The 25,934-nt window shown below is 37.2% G+C and overlaps 1 protein-coding gene and 1 pseudogene across 7 annotated transcripts in view; one reads left to right on the top strand and one right to left on the bottom strand.

Moving 5' to 3' along the window:
• Positions 1 to 25,934, bottom strand: part of MEMO1 (mediator of cell motility 1) — a 117,481-nt gene that overhangs the window by 79,324 nt on the left and 12,223 nt on the right. The gene's annotated exons all lie outside the window — the stretch shown is intronic.
• On the top strand, positions 10,536 to 15,462 carry LOC120244023 (annotated as a pseudogene).

The raw sequence follows: 25,934 nt of genomic DNA on the forward strand, positions 1-25,934 counted from the left end.
GCTATTCGGGGTCTTTTGTGGTTCCATACAAATTTTTGGATAGTTTGTTCTAGTTTTGAGAAGTATGCTGGTGCAATTTTGATTGGAATTGCATTGAATGTGTAGAGTGCTTTAGGTAGTAATGACATCTTAACTATATTTATTCTTCCTATCCATGAGCATGGGATGTTTTTCCATTTCTTTGTGTCTTCTTCAATTTCCTTCATAAGTTTTCTATAGTTTTCATCATACAGATCTCTTGTATCCTTGGTTAGGTTTATTCCGAGGTATTTTATGTTTTTTTGTGCAACAAATTCCCTTTTAAGTCTTCTGTTTTAGTCCAAAAATTCATGACATTTCTATTTGCATTACTAGTTATAGTAAGAGAAATAACTATTTGTAATCTCAAAACCCCCATACTCCTATTTGCAACTTAAATGGAGGTTTCAAGAAGATATACCATGTTTATCCTCTAACACAGAGTCAGGTATTCTCCTGAGGAAAATATGAACCTTAATCATTAAATGTAACCATCTAAAATGACAGAAATGTTTAAAATTGGGTCCATAATACTTAATGCATATGTAACCAGGAATCATTTTCTTCCGATTGCAGCTAGTGTGTTTTTCTTCCTTTTTCTAATATTTCTTTGGGTTACAATCAGTCAGTTGATACTAGTGAATATGAATATTTTGATAACAAATCCAAAAACATATTCTGTAGAAAAATAAATAAGTCTGCCTTACTGGGTAGAATCAGGTCTAAGATAACATTTCTCATACAAGGTTAACACTTCTTTCACAAAAAAAAAAAAAAAAAAAAAATTTAAAAGGAAAAGTTAGAATTTTCACTTTTCACATATTTCCACCACAAAACAGATTTACAGACATTACCACATTCACACCCTATTCCGTGTAATACAGATCTTCTTCTCTAAGAGCTTTCACTTACAGAGTTTAACCAGAAAAAGTGAATCAGGCCTGGTGGACCACATCAAATGAAATGTGTAATAGGACTGCCTAATTTGTGAATTGATAGAACAATAGATCCGAAACAATCTAAGTGTCTACCAAAAAACATGCTGATTAAGTTATAATAAATTCATAAAGTAGAAGATTAAGCAAATGTTATAAAGTGATGCAAATTTTTATGAATCCTTACGGAAGATGTCTTTCAAAAGACAAAGAAAAGAAAAAGAAAGCATTGTACAGAACAGAAGGTATAATATGTTGTCATTTTGTATGTGCATATATATGATTATGTACTGGTTTGTATTGATGTAAAATATCTCTGGATGAACATGAAGTGAATGGATAATAGTAACTGCATCCTAACAAGGAAGAACGAAGAGTAGAGGGAAATTATACTTTTCACTGTGTACTTTTTTGTATCCTTCACATTTTGTACTATGTGCATGTGCCACCCATCCAAAAACTGAGTATAAAAAACGATGGTGTACATATAACATAATACCATGAAGTTACAAACAACAACGCTACACCAAGATATGGAAGCAACCTAAGTTCCATGAATTACTGAATGGATAAAGAAGATGTGGTATGTATACACAATGGAGTAATACTCAGCCATTAAAAAAATAAAAAATTAAAACTTGCCATTCATGACAACATAATAGGACCTACAGGATATTATGCTAAGTGAAATACTCTAGAAAAATACCTTTATCATTTCCCTTATATCTAGAATCTAAAAAACAAAGCAAGTGAATGAATGGATAGCAACAACAAAAGAGAAACCAACTGGGTGGCTGGAAATAGACTCAAGAGAAACAGACTTTGAGTGCTTGGTGGCTCAGTCAGTTAAGCATCCAACTCTTTTTTTTTTTTTATGTTTTATTTATTTCTGAGAGAGAGACAGCATGAGAAGGAGAGAGTCAGAGAGACAGGGAGACACAGAATCTGAAACAGGCTCTGAGCTAGCTGTCAGCACAGAGCCTGACGCAGGACCCGAACCCACAAACCGTGAGATCATGACCTAAGCCGAAGTCGGATGCTTAACCGACTGAGCCACCCAGGCGTCCCAAGCATCCAACTCTTGATTTAGGCTCAGGTCATGACCTCACAGCTGGTGAGTTTGAGCCCCACACCGGGCTCTGTGCTGACAGCTTAGAGCCTAGATAGAGCCTGCTTCTTCAGATTCTGTGTCTCTTTCTCTCTGCTCCACCCCTACCCCGCCCACCCCCCACTCATGCTCTGTCTCTGTCTCTCAAAAATGAATATTCTTTTAAATATATATTTTTTAAAAATTAAAAAAAAAAAAAAAGATGTTGCAGTGGCCTGGCTGATTCAGTCAGTGGAGCATGCAATTCTTGGTCTCAGGGTAGTAGGTTGGAGCCAGGCATTGGGGGAAAAAAAAAATGATGCTGCAGACATCTGTTTACTGACATGGGGGAAAAGGCCCTCTAAATGCTAAACCCAGCTAAAAAGCCACTGTTAGACCTAAGACAATACCTATATTAATAATCTAAGTTAAACAAAACCCAACTGTTGAAAATTGCTATTGACCAAGAAAATATACATTAAAGTATTAGGGTACATGTGGACCAATTTGACAAGATTTCCCCATTAGCAAAAGGGATTTTCCATTCTTACTTCAATTCCTTAAGTGAAGTGCACTTCACTACCCGATTTCTGATAGGTATAAACAGAGAGCAAGAAAACGTTCTAGGGGCACCTGGGTGGCTCAGTCAGTTAGGTGTCCAACTCTTGTTCCGCTCAGGTCATGATCTCATGTTCATGAGTTCAAGCCCTATATTGGGCTCTGTGCTGGCAGTGCAGATCCTGTTTGGGATTCTCTCTCTCTCTCCCTCTCTTTGCCCTTCCCCTGCTCATGTCCTCTCTCTCTCTCCAAATAAATAAATAAACTTTAAAAAAAATTTTTTTAAAAAAAGGAAACATTCCAGACAAGAATGACCTAGAAAAGAGGATATTAAATACCTTATTAGTATCTTTCTCTATGTACTATCTAAACTGTAATAGTTTCAAGCTGGTTGGTTGTTTTTCTCACTTGTCCTGCAAGGGATTTCAGTTATTCTCCACTCTAACTTTTTCAGCCTTCATTTACCATATAATGTAGAGAAGCCAAGTTGCTTTTTGAAGTGATTAACTATAATCTAATGCAATTTTTGTTTTTGTGCTTTTGTTGTGGCACGTTTGAGGCCTGTTTTTTCACTAAGCATTGGTAGTGCGTGTGCCAGCTCATCCGTCTAAGGATTATGTTTCTGATTTTGCAACCATAAGATGTAAACAAAAAGAATCTCAGCAAGTTCTTCCTTGATAACTAGCCAAGAAAACACACCTAATGTGCACTAAGAGATGGGCATGCCAGGTATCAGATATACACGAAAAAGAAAGGTAGTCAGGCATGATAGCCACCAAGATAAAAGACTTTCTGAGGAGTTCACACAGGGATAATTTAAGAGGAAAACTCTGAAAAGCAAGGGCTGTGGCTAAACATGGAAGTTGAGTTGTATGTGTGCATCTACTCTTCCAAAGCCTTTCCATACCCCTTTGGATTGTTTTCACTGAACTATAAGTAAAGCAAATGTTTTAAGGTAAAAGCTTCCCAGCTGTTTTTCCCCCAGATTGAAGAATATTTGGGTTTAAACTCAGGTGCATCCTCTCCTCATTCCCAGATCATACCATAAAAGTTTTGGAAGTCTCAGCCATGCTCAAGAGCTAGTACCTTTAAGAGGTCTTAGACAACATCACTGGCACACAGTGCCACAGCCTCCAGAAAAATTCATGTAAAGAAATAAAAACTCTTTCCCAAACCCCTCTGTATTTAGACCAATTATACAGAAAGATAGATAGATAGACAGACAGACAACCACTCAACCAACCTGAGCTCTCTAAACCAGAATTTCCCAAACTATGCTAAGCAAAATTAGAATCTGTAGAACTCTGCACCAAAATAAATTGGAGGGGATGAGTGAAAGAGTCAATGATGACTATCTTGGGGACAGGAAAAATGATAGTACCAATACCAGTGACAATTAAGAAAGACCATGAAGTCTTTTCTAAGATGAAGACTTTGACTCAGACACACTGAACGTTTTAGGAGGCAGTAAGACAACAAGGTAAGACGTCTAGCTAGTAAAGAATAAGAGCCTTACGTGCAGAAAAAGGCATGAATGACAGAAATGCAAATTTCAGAGCCATTTAATTAGTGGTGAAAGATGAGAATGGCTGAGCGATCTGAGTATGCATGGACTGATGATGACAGCACAACTGCTAAAAACTGAAGTCTTCGGATACAGATACTTGAGCATGCAAGTAAGAAGTTGAGCCAGGGAGGAAGAAAAATGAGATGCAGCTCAAGAAAAAGAGGGAAAATACAGTACAATGAAAGCAAAGAGATAAAATTTTCAAGATTAACAGAATTTGATGCATTGTAATGAATGGGCACAATGAGAACAGAGAAACTGCTAATCAATGTATTTGGTGATTATGAGAAATGAGTAGCCTTAGGGCAATTAGTTTTCAGTATTTGGGGGTAAAAATTAAATTTACAAATAGGGAGAGACTAGAGAAACTACAAGAAAATGGAGAAGCAAATGAAAACCACTCAAGAAGAGCTGAAAGCAGCTATCACTGCCTCCTTTATGATTAAAAATAAGGGGGGGGGGGTGTCTCTATGTCTCCCAATCTGAAATCTCTAACACCTCAAATACATCAATTCACTCATTTTATGAAACAGAATCTTAGGCATTAGCAATCATATTTTTATACCTCCCAACAATGTAAGCTATCTATCGCTGTCATGGGAAAGTCAACCTTTTTTAAGCGTGCTTTTGGACTAGACAGCAACCAACATGAATATGAGAGTACATTTTCTGTAAGACAGTTTCTAAGATTTTTCTCTACACATTCAAGTTAAACATGTATTACACATTAACAATCCTGCACATGGTTCTGTAGATCCCAAGCCAATAGTTCGTGTTATTTTTTTTTAAGGATTTTTTAAAGTTTATTTTTGAGAGAAAGCAAGCAAACAGGGAAGGGGTAGAGACAGAGGAATGCAGAGAATATCAAGCAGGCTCCATGATGCCAGCGCAGAGCCCTACATAGGGCTCGTACTCATCAACCATGATCATGACGTGAACCGAAATCAAGACTCAGATACTTAACCAACCAAGCCACCCAGGCGTCCCTTAAAGATTTTATTTTTAAGTAATCTCTACACACAAGGTAGGGCTGGAACTCACAACCCCAAGATCAAGAGTCATCGCATGCTCCACAACCCAGCCAGCCCGGCGTCCCATCAATAGTTCATGTTAAAGAGCAGAGTGTAATTTAAAATACTAGCATTTGGTAATGGTAGCAAAGCTTTCATCTAAGGACATCAAAGCAACTCTTAAACATCTATTAATTATAGTCGTTCTAAACTCTCCTGTTTGCTGCAGCAGAATACAAGCATGAACATGATCACATTTTAGCTGGATGACACAAAGTATTATTTAAAATATTTGTGTTTAATATTCAATAATTATGATAAATGAGGGTATGACAACAAAAGTTATTTTGGATAAGTACTTTAAAATGAAAAGTAAAATCCTCTCAATTTGAACTTCAGTAACTGTCATCCAGGAAAATTCAGAGACGGACCAGAATAAACTTTTTTTATTCTATTAAAGAAAAAAAAAATCTATTAAACAAAACCATGAACACTGTAAAAAATACAACAAAAACACTGTTTTCAGCTACTTTATATATACCTGATGTTTAATTCAAAAGGGAAGGAATATAATATGGTAGAAAGAACTGTAAACTGGGAGTAGAAGAACAGCCAGAATTTAGCGTACCTACAATGTGACACAGTACTAGGTTCCTTAGAATGTTATTCTTGGTTAACTGTCATATAGCAATCCTATGACATAGTTTTTATTATTTTTAGCTTACAAATAAACAAGAACACCAGAGTTTCCTCAAGTTCATAAAGCCAGTAAAGGGCAAATGCCAAGATTCTGAGTCATGCTGGTCTGTCTCTGAGCTGTGAAGTTGTCCTACTTCGCACACTGCTTACTCTAAGAAGCAAGGGATCCAGGTTAAAGTACTAACATTTTCACAGATCTAGGCCTCAGTTTCTTTTCTATAAAATGAAGAGGGTAAGCTCAATTATGTGTATAATTCTAGGTTATTATAATATACTAAGAGGAAGAATTATTTAGATTGATGCTTAAAGATACTTACCAACCACTTGTATACATTTTACTTGGTATAGCTCTGGGCTATGTCAGCTTCACTCTATGCTTTCCTTGAGTATTCTATCGGAAATTTAAGAAAGATTAACATAATAGATGCATGTCTGGCTCAGTCAGCAGAGCATGCAACTCTTGATCTCAGGGTCATGAGTTCAAGCCCCACCTTAGGTGTACAGGAAGGAAGGAAGGAAGGAAAGAGAGAGAGAGAGAGAGAAAGAGAAAGATCAATATTGGAGTGACAGAGCAGATACCAAGAACCTCTTTCCCAAAAGTGAGAAAATTTGAAAATTAAGTACTATATAAGAAAAGTTAATGATGCTTAAGAAATTACAACTTTTTAAAAAAAAGTTTATTTATTTTGTGAGAGAGAAGGAGCGTGAGGAGGGCAGAAGGACAGAGGGAGAGAGAATCCCAAGCAGGTTTCAAGCTCAGCGTGGAGCTAAATGCAGGGCTCAATCCCACGACCCTGGGATCAAGACCTGAATTGAAATTAAGTCAGACACCCAACAGATTGAGCCACTCAGGTGCCCCAAAATATTACACCTTGATAAAAATCCTGAAACAAAGTCTTTTAATGTAAAGCTTTAAAATTATGAATCTTAATGTATTTTCATCATCAAAAGAATCATTGGAGTTCATTTATTAATTGCCAGCATTATTTATACGACTTTGACACTCTTATTTAAGACAGTAAAGATTGGGGCTCTTTGGAGAAATGGCAGATTCTACATTTGGGGCAGTAAATGTAAAATGAGCCTGGAGCAACTTATATCAGATATGACAGTTAATTTTACATGTCTCCTTGACTGTCAGGATGCCCAGACATTTGATCAAACACTATTCTGGGTGTGTCTGTCAGGATGTTTCTGGATGAGATTAACATCTGTATTTGTAGACTAAGTAAAGCAAATTGCCCTCCCTGATGTGAGGAGCCTTCCAATCAGCTGAAGGCCAGAACAAACAAAAAACTTACCCACTCTCACAAGTAAGATGGAATTCCTCCTGCCTGACAGACTTCAAGCTGGTATATTGGTTTTCCTCCTTCCTTCAGACTAAAATCAAAACAACACTGGCTCTTTCTGGGTCTTCAGCTGGACCAAAACTATATATACCATTAGCTCTTCTGGGCCTCCAGATGCTGAACACTGTCCTTAAAACTTGTGAGTCTCTAAAATTCGTAAGTGAATTTATTATAATAAATCTCTTTCTATATACATGGATGTATCATTTTGGTTGTTTTCCTAGATAATATGGACTAATACACTAGAATGCAAGAAAGTTATCAAAGACTATAAGGGCAATGTCTAGAGGACTCAAGAGCCGACTTAAAAGAGACATACACTGGTTAAGATGGAACAATTTGAGTATCTTTTACAACTATGAGTTCACAATGACACTTGAAAAAAAATTTTTTTGCTGGTTACCTGTATCCAAAGGTATCCTTTATCTTAACGCTAGGGAACCAATTCATTATTTTGATAACTGGTAAATAAAGGAAAAGGATCAAGCATTACTCATCCCACTTTTTCTAAATGAATTGTTCCTGGGGCACCTGGGTGGCTCAGCTGGTTAAGGGCCTGACTTCAGCTTAGGTCATGGTCTCATGGTTTGTGGTTTCGGGCCCCGTGTCGGACTCTGTGCTGACAGCTAGCTCAGAGCCTGGAGCCTGCTTTAGGTTCTATGTCTCCCTCTCTTTCTGACCCTCCCCTGCTCATGCTGTTTCTCTCTCTCTCTCTCAGAAATAAATAAAACATTTTTAAAAATTTAAAAAAAAACACAATTTTTATAAAATAAATGTGACAGAAAAACATGTTGAACACCACCACAGAGATGTAGTTACAAAGATCCAGGCTGTGAAAATCTCTAAAAATCAAGACCCAGTTTCTTCAACAATAAAACAAAACTGCAAAGAAAAAAAAAAAAACAGTGAGACAGAAGGGGTATATGTAGATTTGAAAAGACATAACACCGGGAACAAGGCAAAAAGGTCCCCTCACCACAACTTTTTTTTTTTTTTAAACATTTATTTTTTTATGAGACAGAGAGTCCAAGCACGGGAGGGGTAGAGAGAGGGAGACAAAGAATTGGAAGCAGACTCCATGCTATCAACACAGAGTATGACATGGGACTTGAACTCATGAACTGTGAGATCATGACCTAAGCCAAAGTCCAACACTCAACCAACTGAGCCACTCAGGCACCCCAGCTCTTTGCCATCATACTGGAAATCCTAGCTAAAACAGCAAGACAAGAAAAGAAAAGAAAAAAGTATACAGATTGGAAGAAAAGACTAAAAAAACCTGTCAATCTAAGGAAATGACATAATCACCTATGTAAAAAAATCCGTAAGAATCAATAACAACTCCTAGAATAAATGAGCAGGTATAGCAAGGTTGCAGAACACAGATTAAAATACAAAAGTCAACTACTTTTCTATATACCAGCAATGAACAAGTGAAATTTGAAATGAAAACACAGTAACATTTATATTAATACCCAAAAATAGATGAAACACTTGGGTATGAAACTGACAAAATTGTATAAAACCTACATGAAGTAAACTACAAATTCTGATAAATGAAACCATAGAACTAAATAAATGAATGGAGAGATATTCCATGCTCATGGATAGGAAGACTTAACATTAACAAGATGTTAGTTCTTCCCAATTTAATCGACAGATTCAATGCATCCTAATCAAAAGCTCAGCAAGTTACTTTGTGGGTATCAACAAACTCATTCTGAGTATTACATGGAGAGGAACAGACCCAGAAAAGCCAACATAATATTTAAGGAGAACAAAGTGGGAGGACAACTGATACTACCCAACCTTAGGACTTACTATAAAGCTACAGTCCTACAATAGTCCAGACAGAGTGATATTGGCTAAAGAATAAACACAGCAAATGGAACAGAACAGAGCCCAAAAATAGACATGCCGAAACATAGTCACCTGACCTTTGACAAAAGAAAGGGGTCAATAAAATGAAGAAGAGACTGTTCAACAAATGTTGGCTAAACAAGTAGACATCAAGGGCTTATATGGTAAATCTCTACCCCTTCTATTCAATTTTGCTGTGATCCTAAAACTAAAGAAATATTTTTAAATGATAATATTTTTTAAACATTTATGAGACATATTGACCAAATGCAACATATGAGCCTTATTTGAATCCCAACTTAAAAAGAAATTATGACAGGGGTGCCTGGGTGGCTCAGTCAATTGAGTGTCCGACTTCAGCTCAGGTCATGATCTCACAGTTCATGGGTTCGAGCCCTGCATCAGGCCCTGTGCTGACAGCTTGCTCAGAGCCTGGAGGTTGCTTCAGATTCTGTGTCTCCTCTCTCTGCCTCTCTCCCACTTCTGCTCTGTGTCTCTGTCTCTCAAAAACAAGTAAATGTTAAAAAAAATTATAAAAATCAGGAAAATGTAAGCATTAACTGGATATGAAATAACGACTTACATTGATAATATTAGTACAGTTATGTTTTAAATTTTAAAAATTAAATTAAAAACAAAGAACTTGGGAAATCAGAGAATGGTAATCACATGAGTGAAAGAAATGGAAACAAAGCCAAAAATATCTGAGTTTGTGGCCTGAGAGTTTCAGTTTTCCCATCTATAAAAGTAAGTACAGGGGCACCTGGGTGGCTCAGTCTGTTAAGCATCCGATTTTGGCTCAGGTCATGATCTCACGGTTCATGGGTTTGAGCCCCATGTTGGGCTCTGTGTTGACAACTAGCTCAGAGTCTGGAGCCTGCTTCAGATTCTGTATCTCCCTCTCTCTCGGACACTCCCCTGTTCACACGATCTCTCTCTCTCTCAGAAATAAATAAAACATTAAAAAAAAAGTAAGTATAAAACACTAAGTACCTTACACAGGGTGGCTTAGCATTAAGTGGAATAACACATACAAAAACGTGTATTTCCTTAAAAAGCCAACTGTTTCCTAAAGTACTAAACAAACACTAACTCAACTGGTCTAATCTCATTTAGAAAGTGAGAAAAAATTTTTAAATCCTTATTTATAAGTCTACATCCAGTTTGCTCTTCCTTCCTAAAAGCATCCCTTTGTCTCCAGTTTATACAGTATAATCCGAGTTTTATACAAAAGATTATGTATTCCCCATGCTTAAGTGGGGACTTATTTTAAGAAGAAAAGAATTTTGTAAACTTACCATTCACCAACTAGTGTTAGTTACTACCACCAGTTATTTGGTGATTTTTAGAGTTCCAAATAGATACACTTCTTTTGGATAACAGGTGGTACTTTTTACTTTTGCCATTAGGAAATAGCTTAGTGAGCCTCCTTTCCAACAAGGGCCCAGCAGAATGGCTCCTGCAAAGAAGGGTGGTGAGAAGAAGGGCCATTCTGCCATCAACGAAGTAGTAACCAGAGAATACACCATCAACATTCACAAGCGAATCCATGGAGTGGGTTTTAAGAAGCATGCCTTGTGGGCACTCAGAAAGATCCAGAAATTTGCTATGAGAAGATGGGAACCCTAGATGTGTGCACTGACCCCAGATGTGTGCACTGACATCAGGCTCAACAAAGCTGTCTGGGCCAAAGGAATAAAGAATGTTCTATACTGTATCCATGTGGGGTTGTCCAGAAAACATAACGAGGATGAAGACTCACCAAACTATACATTACCTATGTACCTGTCACCACTTTCAAAAATCTACAGACTGTTGGGGCACCTGGGTGGCTCAGTCGATTAAGTGTCTGACTTCAGCTCAGGTCATGATCTCACAGTTAGTGGGTTCAAGCCTCGTGTCGGGCTCTGTGCTGACAGCTAGCTCAGAGCCTGGAGCCTGCTTCAGATTCTGTTATCTCTCTCTCTCTCTCTCTGACCCTCCCCTGCTCACACTGTCTCTCTCTCTCTCTCTCTCTCTCAGAAATAAATAAAAAATATTTTTTAAAACATTTTTAATAAAATAAAATCTTTTTTTAAAAATTTAAAACATGCACATGCATACAGTTGGTTTTCTCAGGGCTTCAACACCTTTGGAATATAGCACTTCGAAACACAAAACACCAACAAACTTAGAAAACATCTATGGACGATATACAGTACCAAAGTCTTAATCAACCCAATCTTGTGTTTATAATTGCATGGCACACTGAATAATCAAACAGTGGTCACGTGTAATAAAATAGGTAGTGAAACCATCAAAGTTCTACGTAGTATATTGAATTTTTAAATGTTAAATAAATTAATACCATTTGGCCAGTATAATGATACCTAAATTATGCATTCTCCTAGGATAAAGCTCCTTTAACTAGACAAAGCTGGGATTTAAGGAAAATTCTCATCTCCAAGTCCGTGGGACAGAGGAGTCAGCAGGCAATGTACGTATACAATAGGGTCTTACTGGCCCCAGTTAGGTGGAAGCCTACACTCCTCCTAAACCCACGCCCTGCCACCTAGACACATGGAAGATGCCACGGAGATCTCAAAAGCACTTAGCTTACACATTGTTTAGTGGGCATCGAGAAAAAGGTAGTCCCTGTCCTAGTTTCTTTTCTTCCCCACTGCCCCCCACATGAGGGCGGAGTACTAAAAAACAAAGTATCTTTGCCTCAGTCTCTAGACAGACTCAAAAGAAGAGAAAAAGGAAGTAAGTGTACAGCAATGGTGAGCTGAGAAAGGAGTTTAGACTCTAAACACATTTTTTTTCTGTTTATTTATTTTTGAGAGAGAGAGCAAGCACAGGCAGGGGAAGGGCAGAGAGAGAGGGAGAAAGAATCTAAAGCAGGCTCCAGTCTCTGAGCTGTCAGCACAGAACCCGATGTGGAGCTCGAACTCACAAAATGTGAGATCACGACCTGAGTCGACATCAGACGCTTAACCGACTCAGCCACCCAGGCGCCCCTCTAAACACATTTAAATATGGCAAAAATTAAAACTGCTGAAAACACTTAAATCCTCCTCAAACATTTCTCAAAAACTATACTAGGAGAGAAAAAAATTTTCTAACATATCAATCCTTGGTTTTAATGTATAAAAAATGTGGGTAGTATCTAATACTATATTTTTTTTGTCATAGGAGAAACATTCATTCATGGTCCGCAATCAATTAAACACTAACATCTTCATGAAATTAAACACTAAAATCTTCCACAAGAATATAAATTTTTAGATTTTAAACTTAAGATTTATAATAAGATAAGATGAACAAAATGAAATGTTTATTTACAAACATTACTGAGGCACCTGGGTGGCTCAGTTGGTTAAGCGTGTCTGACTCTTGATTTCAGCTCAGGCTGTTATCCCAGGGTCATGGGATCAAGCCCCACACTCAGTGTGGATCTTTAGATTCTCTCTCTCTCTCTCTGACTCACACACACACACACACACACACACCCTAAAATAACAATTAAAATATTATTGACATTGTATATATGGCTTTTTACCATCTTCTCACTAGCAAGCAGTTATTGAGCTCTTTGTATACGACAAAAACTACAAAAGGGTATCAATGACAGCCATTTTCATCAAGCTGTTTACCTAGCTGAGGAAACAGCTAAATAAAACAAGGTAAGATATATATACAGTGCCTAACCAGGGATTTAAGAGTTCAGGCAAAGAAAAAATTCTGGAAAGAAAAATAAACTAACCTGGGTCTTAAAGGCTGAACCAGAAAAGCAGAAGACGGCAAAGTATTTCCAAACAGAAGGAAATTATGAATAAAAGCGCAAACGTGGAAATGACCATTTCAGTTGCATGAAACAAAAGCTTGTATAGTTGAGAAGGGAAGAGCTAGAATAAGTAACCCCTTAAACTGACATTAAGAAGTTTGCTTGGGGGGCGCCTGGGTGGCTTAGTCGGTTAAGCGGCCGACTTTCGCTTGGGTCATGATCTCGCGGTTCGTGGGTTCGAGCCCCGCGTCGGGCTCTGTGCTGACTGCCAGCTCGGAGCCTGGAGCCTGTTTCAGTCTGTGACTCCCTCTCTCTCTGACCCTCCCCTGCTCACGCTGTCTCTCTCTCTCTCCTAGAAATAAATAAAAAAAAACATTTAAAGAAATAAAATAAAATAAGCAATTTCTTTGTTAAAAAAAAAAAAAAAAAAAAGAAGTTTGCTTGGAGGGGATCCTTGGTGACTCAGTTGGTTAAGCAGGAGACTCTTGATCTCGGCTCAGTTTATGATCTTGGTTCGTGGATTGGAGCCGTGCATCAGGCTACACACTGTCAGTGCAGAGCCTGCCTGGGATTCTCTCTCTCTCTCTCTCTCTGTCAAAATAAATAAACTAGAAAAAAATAAAAATAAAAACAAACAAAAACAACAACAATGGAGCCTGTTTAGAGACCCTGAGCCAGAGGAGCCAGCTAAGCCACATGTGGATTCCTGACCCAGACACTATGAGATATAAAAAAAGGAAAAAAAGTTTTGCTTGTATTCCATATAGACAATGGGTAACCAATGAAAGCTCTTATACTTGAAAATGTCTTTTAATTACCAGATAGAATATTGAAACATGCGCACTGTATAGTTTAACATGAGGGGCTAAAAACTACATATTTGAGAATTTTTTATGGTTATCTTGCTTTTGTCGATTTATACAATGAAGCTCCACAAAATAAAATGTTTTACAAGTTAAATGATTCCCTAACTTCTTATTTTCAAATAAACATATATGTTTAATAGTTTAAGATATAAACTTATTAAAGTTTATGGGAATAAGGAATGGTAGTTAAGAGCTCCAAGTATGGATGGAGCTGGCTGGAACACTAGCACCAATGCGGTGACCTTGAATGACTTAAGCCTCAGCTCTATCACTGCCGTGGTATTAAAAGAGAAATGCAAGTGCAGATGCTTGACACACAGTAAAGGCTTTACATACAGTAAAGACTCAATAAATGTTGGCCATAATCATTAAATAGAACCCAGCAGCCCCAGCACATGGCTCATCTGAGCTTAGGTCAGGGTTCATTTGTACTGATCTTCTACTTCCTAAAATTCTTAGTTAACTACTATACCACATATTTAGTAAACACTTCCTGACCAACTGATAATGTACAAACCAACCATTTATTACCATGTTGGACAAAATGGTAAATAGACTGCATAGAAGTCTATAAACTACAAACTGTCTTAAATCAGTTATTTAAAAATAACAGTTAAGAATTTTAAAATGATGATTAGAATATATTAATGTTAAAATTCATATTAGCAATGGAATTTCAAAATATTAAGAATTTTTTATTTTTAAATCACTACTCTTCAATGTTTATCATAAACATTCTAATGCCCAATCAGACTTTTTTCTGAGTTCTCTCTGCCATTTCAGTTTCCCATTATAATTAAAATAAAACCCATTTAACTAGACCTACGAGAATCTATATGATGTAGTCCTAGCTTTCTTCTCCAACATTCTTCACTATAATTCAGCCATTTATTCCCTCTTACTCGAAATCTCTCTCCCTGGGCACTTCATACCATTTGGGGTTTCAATTTAATACTTACTTACCTCTAATCTCTATGGTAATTTCTCCCTTAGTCACTCTGTATTACCTCTTCACTGCAATCAAATACAGAGACAAGTAATTTCAAGTAGAGTAATAATACTTCATGACCTTTCCAACCTGGTCACAACTGACTACTAAATCAGGAATGGGGATTTGAACTCAAGAAGAACCAACTGACAGGCTAGGCAACAGCCAATAAGGTAGCCTCAGAAGTTGAAGAATTCTATACAAAGCAGAAAGGGAGACTAGATAAACTAATCTGTGCTCCCTCACTTCTACTTCTCGCAGTTTATGTTAGTCAGCATCACCAACTGAGAAGGAGACCCTGAACCACCTGTAAAGCACTAGAGCATAAGTACTCATCAGAATCACCTATAAAGCTTTCAAAGAAAAAAGCACCAGAATCTACATTCCTAGAAGAGTCTAAGTGACTCAACAGATCAGTCTGGCAGTTATCCATGAACAAAAGTTCCTCAGTGGGAGCTGTGGGAATCAGCACCACATGCCAATAGAGCCATGAGGAGTCTTGCCCACCCATGCATTGAGTAACAGGCATACAGATCTCAGTTCTGGCTGTGGACCCTGCAGACGTCCACAAAGTTGCTCCAGTTCCTCTTGGCCACAGTACTAGAGCCTCCGGAGAAGATGGTCTTATACAATCACCCACTGATGACAGAGCTTTTGTGGAAGTCTAGGAGCCCAGCAATGAAGTTCCAGCATACCACTGGAGAAAAGAAAAGAAAAAAAGGTCTAGGTGCACTAGAGAGCATAAGAGGAACAATTTGACTTTTCCCATGTCACTTGCAGCCCAAAGCAGCATAGCTCAGTACCAAAAAAAAACCTCCTCAGGGGCATCAGGCTGGCTTGGTTGGTAGAGGATAGGACTCTTAACCTCAGCGTCATGAAATCAAGCCCCCACAATGAGTGTGGAGCCTATTTAAAATTAAAGAGTGGGGCACCGGGGTGGCTCAGGCAGTTAAGCATCCAACTCTTGGTTTCAGCTCAGGTCATGATCTCACAGTTCATGGAATGGAGCTCCGAATTGGGCTCTGCGCTGACAACATGGTGCCTTGCTTGGGATTCTCTCTCTCCCTCTATTTTTTTTCTCTGTGCACACACTAGCATACTCTCTCTTTCCTACCCCACCTCCAAATAAATAAACTTTAAAAGAAGAATGGGGCACCTGGGTGGCTCTATCTTCTGCTCAGGTCATCATCACAAACCTGACAGTTCGTGAGTTCAAGCCCCGCGTCAGGGTCTCTGCTGTCAGTACAGAACCCACTTCAGAGCCTTTGTCTTCCTCTCTCTCTCTGTCTCTCTCTGTTCCTCCCCCATTCATTCTCTTTCTCAAAAATAAATAAAAACATTTTTTAAAAAATCTGTAAGGAAGAATACTGTAGAATTTTTCAGGTAAAAGAAAAGCAAGAGAAACCTCTTCTGCTCGTGATTTCTCCCACGAAAGAAAATGAAAGGATGTGAATGAGTACTCAGCTTCCCCAGCTGTGCAGGATGCTGCCAGAGATCCATTTTTCCACTGAGCATTATTCATAATAGCCAAGACATGGAAAAAACCTTAAGTGTCCATCAAAGATGAATGGATAAAGAAAATGCAGTTATGTATACCATGGGATATTAGGCCACTAAAAAAAGATGAAATCCTGCCATTTGTATCAACAGGGAGGAACCTTGAGGTCATTATGCTAAGTGAAACAAGTCAGAGAGAGAAACAAATACTGTTATGATCTCACTTATATGTGGAATCCAAAAACATCAAACTCAGAGATCAAAATAATGATTGCCAGGAGCTGGAGGGTTGGGGAAACAGAGAGAGGTTAGTCAAAAGGTACAAACTTCCAGTTATAAGATGACTAAGTTTGGGGATCTAATGTACAGCATGGTGACTACTACTAACAACACTGTAATGTATATTTGAAAGTTGCTAAGAGAACTAAATGTTCTGACCACAAACGAAATGGTAATTATGTGAGGTGACAGAGGTATGAACTAAACTTTCTTTGGTAATATATCATGGTATCAAAACATTCCATTGTACACCTTAAACTTACACAATGTTATATGTCGTTTACACCTCATTAAGCTGAAAAAAGAAAATATGAAAAAAGAAATATGTTTCTGAATACTGAAAATACTTCATATATTGCCAAATCCCTAAAATAAAAGCTGTAACAATGAAAGTGGTAACTGATCTAAAATACTTAATCCAAAATGACGCTTTGGAGGGTTATAAACAGCAAAGGTTTTATCTTATTCATTTACATATTTCCCATCAGAAATTACTGTTATTCCCTCTTATAAACCAGAAGCCCTAATCTGTACGTAACATTTCACTTAATCTAGTAGAACAAACTGATTCACATAAAGTCCTTAATTATTAATAAATATAGCCATGATCTTTTATATTAAGACATATATTGAAAAACAGGGGGCACCTGGGTGGCTCAGTTAGTTAAGCATCTGACTTCAGCTCAGATCATGTTCTCATGGTTTGTGGGTTGGAGCCCCGTGTCAGGCTCTGTGCTGACAACCTCAGAGCCTGGAGCTGCCTCAGATTCTGTGTCTCCCTCCCTCTTTTCCTCTCTCCGTCTCTCCCTCTGCCTCTTCCCCACTCGTGCTCTGTTTCTCAAAATAAATAAAAATATTAAAAAGATATATTTTGAGTAGCCAAATACTTTTCTTTCATATATTCTCTTCATTCATTCATTCATTCATTCAGTGAAGTTTACAAACTTCCTATTTCACGCCAAGACTGTTTCTGACACTGGGAGACAACAACAGGAAAGGCAGGCAGGTCTATGTTCTCATGGAGCATGTATTCTAGAGAAAGGAGGCAGTCAGTAAACACGGAAAACAACAAAATAACTTCAAATTGTGACCAATGCTATGAAACATAAGCAAAACCATTATTTCACAGCCACTCTATGCCTAGAAAAAAAAAAAGTTAAAAAAAAAAAAAAAAAAGGCAGGAAAGGCAACTTAAGTAGCTAACAACTGAATTGAGACCTAAAGAATAAAAAGAGCCAAGAAACGACTTGGGGGTAGAAATTTCTACAAAGAGAAAACAACAAGTACAATGGCCCTGAGTAAAAAGCTTACCATGTTACAGGAATCAGGAAGGAAAAGTTACCAGTTTCATGAATCCTAGTGAACAAGGGGGAGAATGACAAAAGAAAATGTAGGACAGTCAGGCATAAGCCAAATCATGCAGATTATCTATCAGAAGCTTAAACACAAAAGAAAATCATTGAAGTAGTACAGTTACATCTGACTTACATGGTTTTTAAGTTCTAAAACATACTCTTGTAAAGTAAGCACACTAAGAAATACAATTAAACACATAAATTAAAGCTAATTTTGTCATCCTATATTTGGTAAGTTAGCATCAGACAAATAACAGAACAAGGTAGTCGGATTAATCATGCAATCATTCATAAAGCATTTAGTGAGCTCCTGGTATGTGCCAGATGCTGCTTTGGGTGCTAGAAATGCAAAGATGATAGTGGTGATGTCACCTTTCGCTCTGACCAGTGAATACAAAACTGATCATGGTGATATTACCTACCCCGATCAATCCAGTTTTCTTCCTAAAGTCTCAAAGCAGTTTTTCTCTATGCTCTGTATTAGAACTATCTTTGGTGTATAGTAAAAATGCAGGTAGCTGGGTTCCACTTATCAGCAGTCCTAATTCAACAGGTTTCCAATAATCCCTCACCACATTTTAGGAAACAGAGGTGAGGGAAGAAGTATATCAAAATTACTTATTATTTATAAATTACATCTTCCCATTGTCCTACTCAGAATCAGGCCTAAATGAGCCACTGTTATTAGTGGAAGGAGTATATATTATAGTACAGGGTATGCAGGGCGGGGGGGCAGGTACAAATTCTTGAGGGTTTTTTTTGTGTTTTTTTGGGCGGGGGGTTTGGGTGAGGGCTTAATACAATTGCCAAGGAAGAAGTGAGGATTTCGATAAACCAGCAGTTCTCAAAGTAACATTTGCAGATTCCTGGGGATCCCCATGACCTTTTCAGAAGGTCCACTAAGTTAAAATCATTTTCATAATAATACTAAAGGATTGTTTCTTTCTCTGTATTGGTATATACTTTGAAGGTTGAAAAGTAACTAGATCAAACTGCTGGTATCTTATTAGCAATAGCACTAAACTATATTAGCAGTTATTACAGTCTTTACCACCACACTCTTACCAAACTTTAAAAAAAGATGCCAGTTTCTTGTAAGAATGTCTTTGATGTAGCTATAGCTATAAATATTACACATTTTATTAAATTTCAACCCTTGAGTATACACTTTTCAATATTCTGCAGGCTAAATGGGGAAGTATGATGGTTGTCTCAAGGGAAAGCACTTAGGTGACTAAGTTGCAAGTTGACCTAGCTGCTTTTTTATGGAACACCATTTTTCTTCAAAGAATGACTGACAAATACCAGTTAATCTTGAATATTTAGCAGATATTTCCTTGAAAATCAACAGTAAGCCTATCACATCAAAGAAAATAACTGTCAATGTATACTGCTGACTATAAAATCCAAGCTTTGAGAAAATTGAAATTTTGCAAAACTTGTTTCCACCATTATGGGCTTAAAAGCTTCCCATGTCAAACAGGATTCTCTGATAAGAAAGGTGATATTAACAAATGTGATTCTTTAACAATGACTGATGAAATGTGTAAACATTTGGAAGATCTATACAACCCAAGGAACAAGTATTTTCCACATGACTAATACATGGTGTTATAAGAATTCTACATGGATGAAAGAGCCACTTTAAGTGGAAGATGGACTGATCTTAATGAAGACTTCATTGCTATGATTTCAAATTCCAGATTGGAATTAATCTTTTTTTTTTTTAAATGTTTATTTATTTATTTTGAGAGTGAGAGAGCATGCATGAAAGCAGGAAAGGGGCAGAGAGAGAGGGAGAAAGAGAATTTGCTGACAGTGCAGAGCCTGATGTGGGGCTGGAATTCATGAACTGTGAGATCATGACCTGAGCTGAAATTAAGAGTCAGATGCTTAACAGACACCCAGGCACCTCTTGAATGAATTTTTCTGAAAATGCTTTTAGAAGTACACCATCTTGATGGTGTTGCTGACAGTCTCAAAGGTATATTACATTTGTGTCATTCATCATATGTCAACTATATTTCAATAAAACAATTTTTAAAAAACTACAACTTTAGGGACACCTGGGTCAGTTAAGCATCCGACTTCAATTCAGGCCATGATCTCCCAGTTCAAGAGTTCAAGTCCTACGTTGGCTCAATGCTGACAGCTTGTTCAGAACCTGGAGCCCACTTTGGATTCTAGGTTCCCTCTCTCTCTGACCCTCCTCCACTTTTGCCCTCTCATAAATAAACAAACATTAAAATAAAAAACCCCTACAACTTTAGTTTTAGTACAGCATCAAAGTAAGATATCCACAATCATCTGAAAAGTCCACTAAAATACTTCACCCTTTTTCCAATTTCATATTTGTATGAGGTCAGATTTTTTTAAATGTTTATTTATTTTGAGAGAGACAGAGTATGAGCGGAGGAGGGGCAGAGAGAGAGAGGGAGACACAGAATCTGAAGCAGGTTCCAGTCTCTGAACTGTCAGCACAGAGCACAATGCAGGGCTCGAACTCATAGACCGCAAGATCATGACCTGAACCAAAGTCAGCTTAGCGAACTGAGCCACCCAGGCGCCCCAAGGCCAAATTTTCTTGATAGGGTTCAAGTGAAACAACATATCAAAACAATATGAATGCAGTAACAGATATGAGAATCCAGCTGTTTCCTATGGAGCTAGACATTTAAAATATTTGCAAAAATGTAACAAATGCTAATTTCTCATATTTTCTTTATTCTGGAAAATAAAATTATTTTCATTAAAAATGCTATTAATATTAACATGCAATGGGTTTTTATTTTTTAAATAAGTTACAAGTAAGAATTTAAAGCTTCTCAGTTTTAGTTTCTAATTTGACAGATATTGATAGATATAATTCACATACCAAAAAAAAGTGTTTTGGGATTATCAATCATTTTAAGATGTGTAAAGGGACTCAAACTGAAAAGTTTCAAAATAACTGCTAGAGATCTACTGATACTTTATGTAGCTATTCAACTCTGTATCACCTTACTGAATGCATCATAATGATCTTCCTTTGAAGAACCAGAATAAGCAATAACCAAAAAAGGGAGTGATATGTAGAATAATGACTTTCCGTGTTATAACACAAAAAGACCTTCAAATATTAAATTTGCAAAGTACAAAAAGTATAAAAGAACTATACAATATACTATACACTACCATTTGCTGCAAAGGTGTAGGAAATGATATATTCACATGGGTTCTATATGCTTAACCAATGGACAAAGAATTGATAAAAGTAAATATCTACAAAAAAGGGGGAATATGAAATATACAAAGGTGGTATAGGAATGAGCTTCTCAATCCTTTAATTTTTAAAATATATGAAATATATTTATGATATTTTTAAGTTTATACCTTAATTTAAAAGAAAATAATACTAGGGGTGCCTGGCTGGCTCAGTCAGTTAAGCATTTGACTTTTACTCAGCTCATGATCTCATGGTTTGTGGGTTCCAGCACTGCATCGGGCTCTGTGCTGTCAGACCGGACCCTGGAGCCTACTCTTGATTCTGTGTCTACTTCTCTTTCTGCCCCTTGCCTGCTCATTCATGCTCTGTCTGTCTCTCTCTTAAAAATAAATAACATTAAAAAATTATTTTTTATTTAAAAGGAAATAATACTAGGGGCGCCTGGGTGGCTCAGTCAGTTAAGCATCTGACGTCAGCTGAGGTCTTGATCTTGCAGTTTATGAGTTCAAGCCCCATGACAGGTTCTGTGCTGGCAGCTCAGAGCCTGGAGCCTGCTTCAGATTCTGTGTCTCCCTCTCTCTCTGCCCCTAACCTGCTCATGTTCTGTGTCTCTCTGTCTCAAAAATAAATAAACACTAAAAAAAAATTTTTTAAATACTAAACCAATATTAAGTACAATTCATATGTATTTTCAATTTCTCGGTTGCCCTAATCTCAGGAAAAAATAAAAAATAAACTTACTGTTTTTAATTGGTTCTGAGGCAAAATAGTATTGCTAGCAACTAAACACTTATGCCAGAAGAATAAGCATTAGTCATTCTGATTTCTAGGACACAAAAGGGAAATAAATGCTTTATAAATCTATAAATAAATACATCATCTGAAAAACCCAAAACAGTAATAAAATAATTAAAGAAAATATTCAGGTGATGGGGTACCTGAGTGGTTCAGTGGGCTGAGTGTCCGAATTCGGCTCAGGTCATGGTCTCATAATTCGTGAGTTTGAGCCCTGTATTGGGCTCACTGCTATCAGCACAGGGCCTGCTTCAAATCCTCCGTTTCTCTCTCTCTCTGCCTCTCCCCGGCTCACGCGTACACGTGTGTTCATTCTCTCTTAAAAATAATTTTCTTTTTAAGTTTTAAAAAAGAGAAGAAAATATTCAAGTGAGGGGTACCTGGGTGGCTCAGGCTCAGTCAGTCAAGCCTCCAACTCATGATCTTGGCTTAGGTCATGATCTCACAGTTTGTGAGATGGAGCCCCTCTTTGGGCTCTGCGCTGAGAGCACACAGCTTGCTTGGAATTCTGTCTCCCTCTCTCTCTCTCTCTCAATAGCAAAACAAATAAAGTTAAAAAAGAAAAGGTAATATTCAGGTGAAACTAGCAGTTATTTTAATAACTCTTTTGTACTTAAAAGATGTCACTGATGGAATTAAAAGCAAATTTAGATATTGCACAAGACAAAAAAAAAATCAGGGGACTTATAAACAAAATAAATTATCCAAAAGGAAGCACAGGGAGGAAAAAGAAAAAAAAAAATTCTAAATTAACTACAGGGAAATACCAAGCTATTTAATTAACATACCTTCAGAAAACAAAGAAGGTAAAAAGAAAAAATATTTGAGGTAATAATGATTATGACAATATTTTTTAAAATTTGCTGCAAATGGTAACACATAGATCCAAGAAATTTGGTGAATCCCAAAAAGGATAAACTCAGATTACTCAAAGGCACATGATGATAAAATAGCAGGAAAATGATAATAAGTTTTTAAAAAAAAGCTTAATGCAACCACAGGAAAAGAAACAAAACACTATATTGAGAGAAACAAGTATTTAAAAAAATTACAGAATTCTCAGAAGCCATGCAAGCCAAAATTCAATAAAACATTTATAAAATACTAACAAAAGTAATGTCAACACACCTACTGAATTCAGTATCTACCAAAATACCTATCAAAAGCTATAGTAATCAAAACACTGCAGTAATGGTATAGGATGGAGAGACATAAAGACCAATGGATGACAACTGAGTCCAGAAATAAACCCAAACATCTATAATCAATTAATTTGAACATTCAACAGAGAAAGAATAGCCTCTTCAGCGAATGGTGCTGAGACAACTGGACATCCACATGCAAAAGAATAAAGTTGAACCCAAGCCCTCCCTATATACAAAACTTAACTCAAAATGAACCAACAGCCTAAATGCAAAAGCTAAAACTATAAACTATATAGAACTATAAATTTATTTCTCAGAAGAAACTGCAGAGGCAAACCTTCATGATCATGGGTTTGCCAATGATTACTTAGCTATCACCAAAGCACAAGTAACGAAAGAAAAATAAATAAATGAATAAATGAACAAATAAATCTGAATTTCATCACAATTATAGTTTTTGTGCAGGAAAGATATTACCAAGAAAGGAAAAGACTATCTGTGGAATAGGAGAAAATACTTATAACTCATACCTGATAAGGGATTAATTTCCAGAATATATAATGAATTCTTATAACTTAAAAGAAACAAGCCAATTTAAAAATAGAAGAAAGACCAGAATAGACATTTCTCCAAAGATAATCCACAAATGAGCACGTGAAAACATGTTCTATATCATTAGTTGTCAGGATGGCTATTATCAAAGAAAAGGAGGGGGGAGAACAAGTGTTAGCAAGGATGTGAAGGAAGTAGAACCCCTGCACATTGCTAGTGGCCATGTAGAATACCTACTGCTATGGGTATCAGTTTGCTAATTCCTCAAAGAGTTAAATATGGAAGTACCATATGACCCAGCAAGTCCACTCCTAGACAGATACCCAAAACAACTGAAAGCAGGGACTCAAGCAGACACTTGCACACCAACATTCACAGGACTATTATTCACAAAGCCAAATGGTACAAACAACCCAAATGTGGATCAACGGAAGAATGAATACAATATGGTATATACATACAATGGATACTATTCAGCCTTAAAATGAAATGAAACTCTGATACACGCTTATTGGATATGGATGAACCTTGAAAACATACTAAGTAAAATAAGCCAAACAAAAAAGGACAAATACCGTATAAGTCCACTTACCCTAGGCACCTAGGATAGGCAAATTCATAGACAAAGTAGAATGATGGTTGTCAGGAGATGAGAAGAATCAATAGGAAGTTAGTATTTAAGGAGTACAGACTTTCAGTTTGGGGAAATCATTGGTGATGCTTGTAAATTATATGAATGTACTTAAATGCCATAGAAGTGTATAGAAATTGGCAAAATAGGGGCGCCTGGGTGGCTCAGTTGGTTAAGTGTCCAACTTTGGCTCGGGTCATGATCTCACAGTTTGTGGGTTCGAGCCCCGCATCAAGCTCTGTGCTGACAGCCAGCTTGGAGCCTGGAGCCTGTTTCCCGATTCTGTGTCTCCCTCTCTCTCTGACCCTCCCCTGCTCACGCTGTGTGTCTGTGTGTCTCTCTCTCTCAGAAATAAATAAAACATTAAAAAAAAAAGAAAACTGGTAAAATAGTAAATATTATACTATGTATACTTTACTACAATAAAAAAAAAGTGTCTTTGTATACTTAAGGCCTTGCTAGATAGTTTATGCTAACAATATGATTTGTCATAAATTCCTGGTTTTGTTTTCCTGATACCATGGGCCACACTGTATAAGCTCTGCAAAAGACAGGAGGGCTGGAGACTAATTAGTTAAGGTCAGTCACAAGAGTGCTCCATGCCTACAAGACTGACACCGCCTGTAAAAACCTGGGATACCAAGGTTTAGATGAGCTTCCCTGGCTGGCAAGACTTCATACTTGTTGTCATGTCACTGATGAGAGAACTGCACACTGTCAGAGCAGCTCCACTGAGAGAGGACGAGCAGACGCTGACACCTGATGTCTCCAGTACTCCACTATACGCACCTTTCCCTTTCCCTGATTTTAATGTGTCCTTTCTCTGTAATAAACTGTACCTGTAAGTATAACACCTTATAAGGATTCATCAAATCTAAAGGTAATCTCAGTGACCCCTGACACAGATGGAAAAGCATATACCATACAAACATTAACCAGGAAAAAGCTGGACTGGCTTTATTAATATAAAACACGAAACGCTTTAGAACAAAAAATATTACCAGATATAAAGAGGAACATACATAATAATAATTCAAGAAAACATAATCCCAAACATGTACATCAAATAATATATTCAAAATACAGTAATCAACAAATCAACACAACTAAAAGAAACAATACACAAATCCAGAATTATAGTTGGAAATTTCAACACTCCTCTCAGGAACTACCATAAATAATAAAATAAGGAAAATCAAAAGGAATGTAAAAGACTTAAATACAATAACGCAACTTAACCTAATTAACATTTAGAGAGCATTCCACTCCACAACTACAGAAAACATACATTATTTTCAAATGAACACAGAACATTCAGCAAGACAGACCATGTAACGAACCATAAAACAAGTCTATTGTTAGTTATCTGCGCCCAAGGGGGAAAAACAGATGCAACGTTTCCTAAACTTATTTGACCATAAAGCCTTCCTGCAAAGGCATCTCCAGGGACTACTATTTCTCAGCACACTTTGAGAAAAGTTATCCCACCCATTTTCACCCCTTCCTATTTCTCCTCTTTAGTTGCGACTAGCAAAATAATGGAATCAATAAAAATAAAAATATCCCTTCCTTGGCTACTCAGCCAGAACTAGCCAATCTTAGGAAGTACATGCAGAAGTCCTAAGGCAGGAATAAACTTGACATATTTGGGAAACAGTAAAGGGGGGGGGGGGGTCCAGAATGCCTGGAACAACATAAAGAATAAGTGGTAGGAGATGAAATGAGAAAGTAAAGCAGAGGTCAGAACATGTAAGACCTTCTAAGCCTCAGTA

The sequence above is a fragment of the Hyaena hyaena genome, unplaced genomic scaffold, assembly GCF_003009895.1.
Source record: "Hyaena hyaena isolate Hyena2069 unplaced genomic scaffold, ASM300989v1 scaffold_362, whole genome shotgun sequence".
Classification (NCBI taxonomy): domain Eukaryota; kingdom Metazoa; phylum Chordata; class Mammalia; order Carnivora; family Hyaenidae; genus Hyaena; species Hyaena hyaena.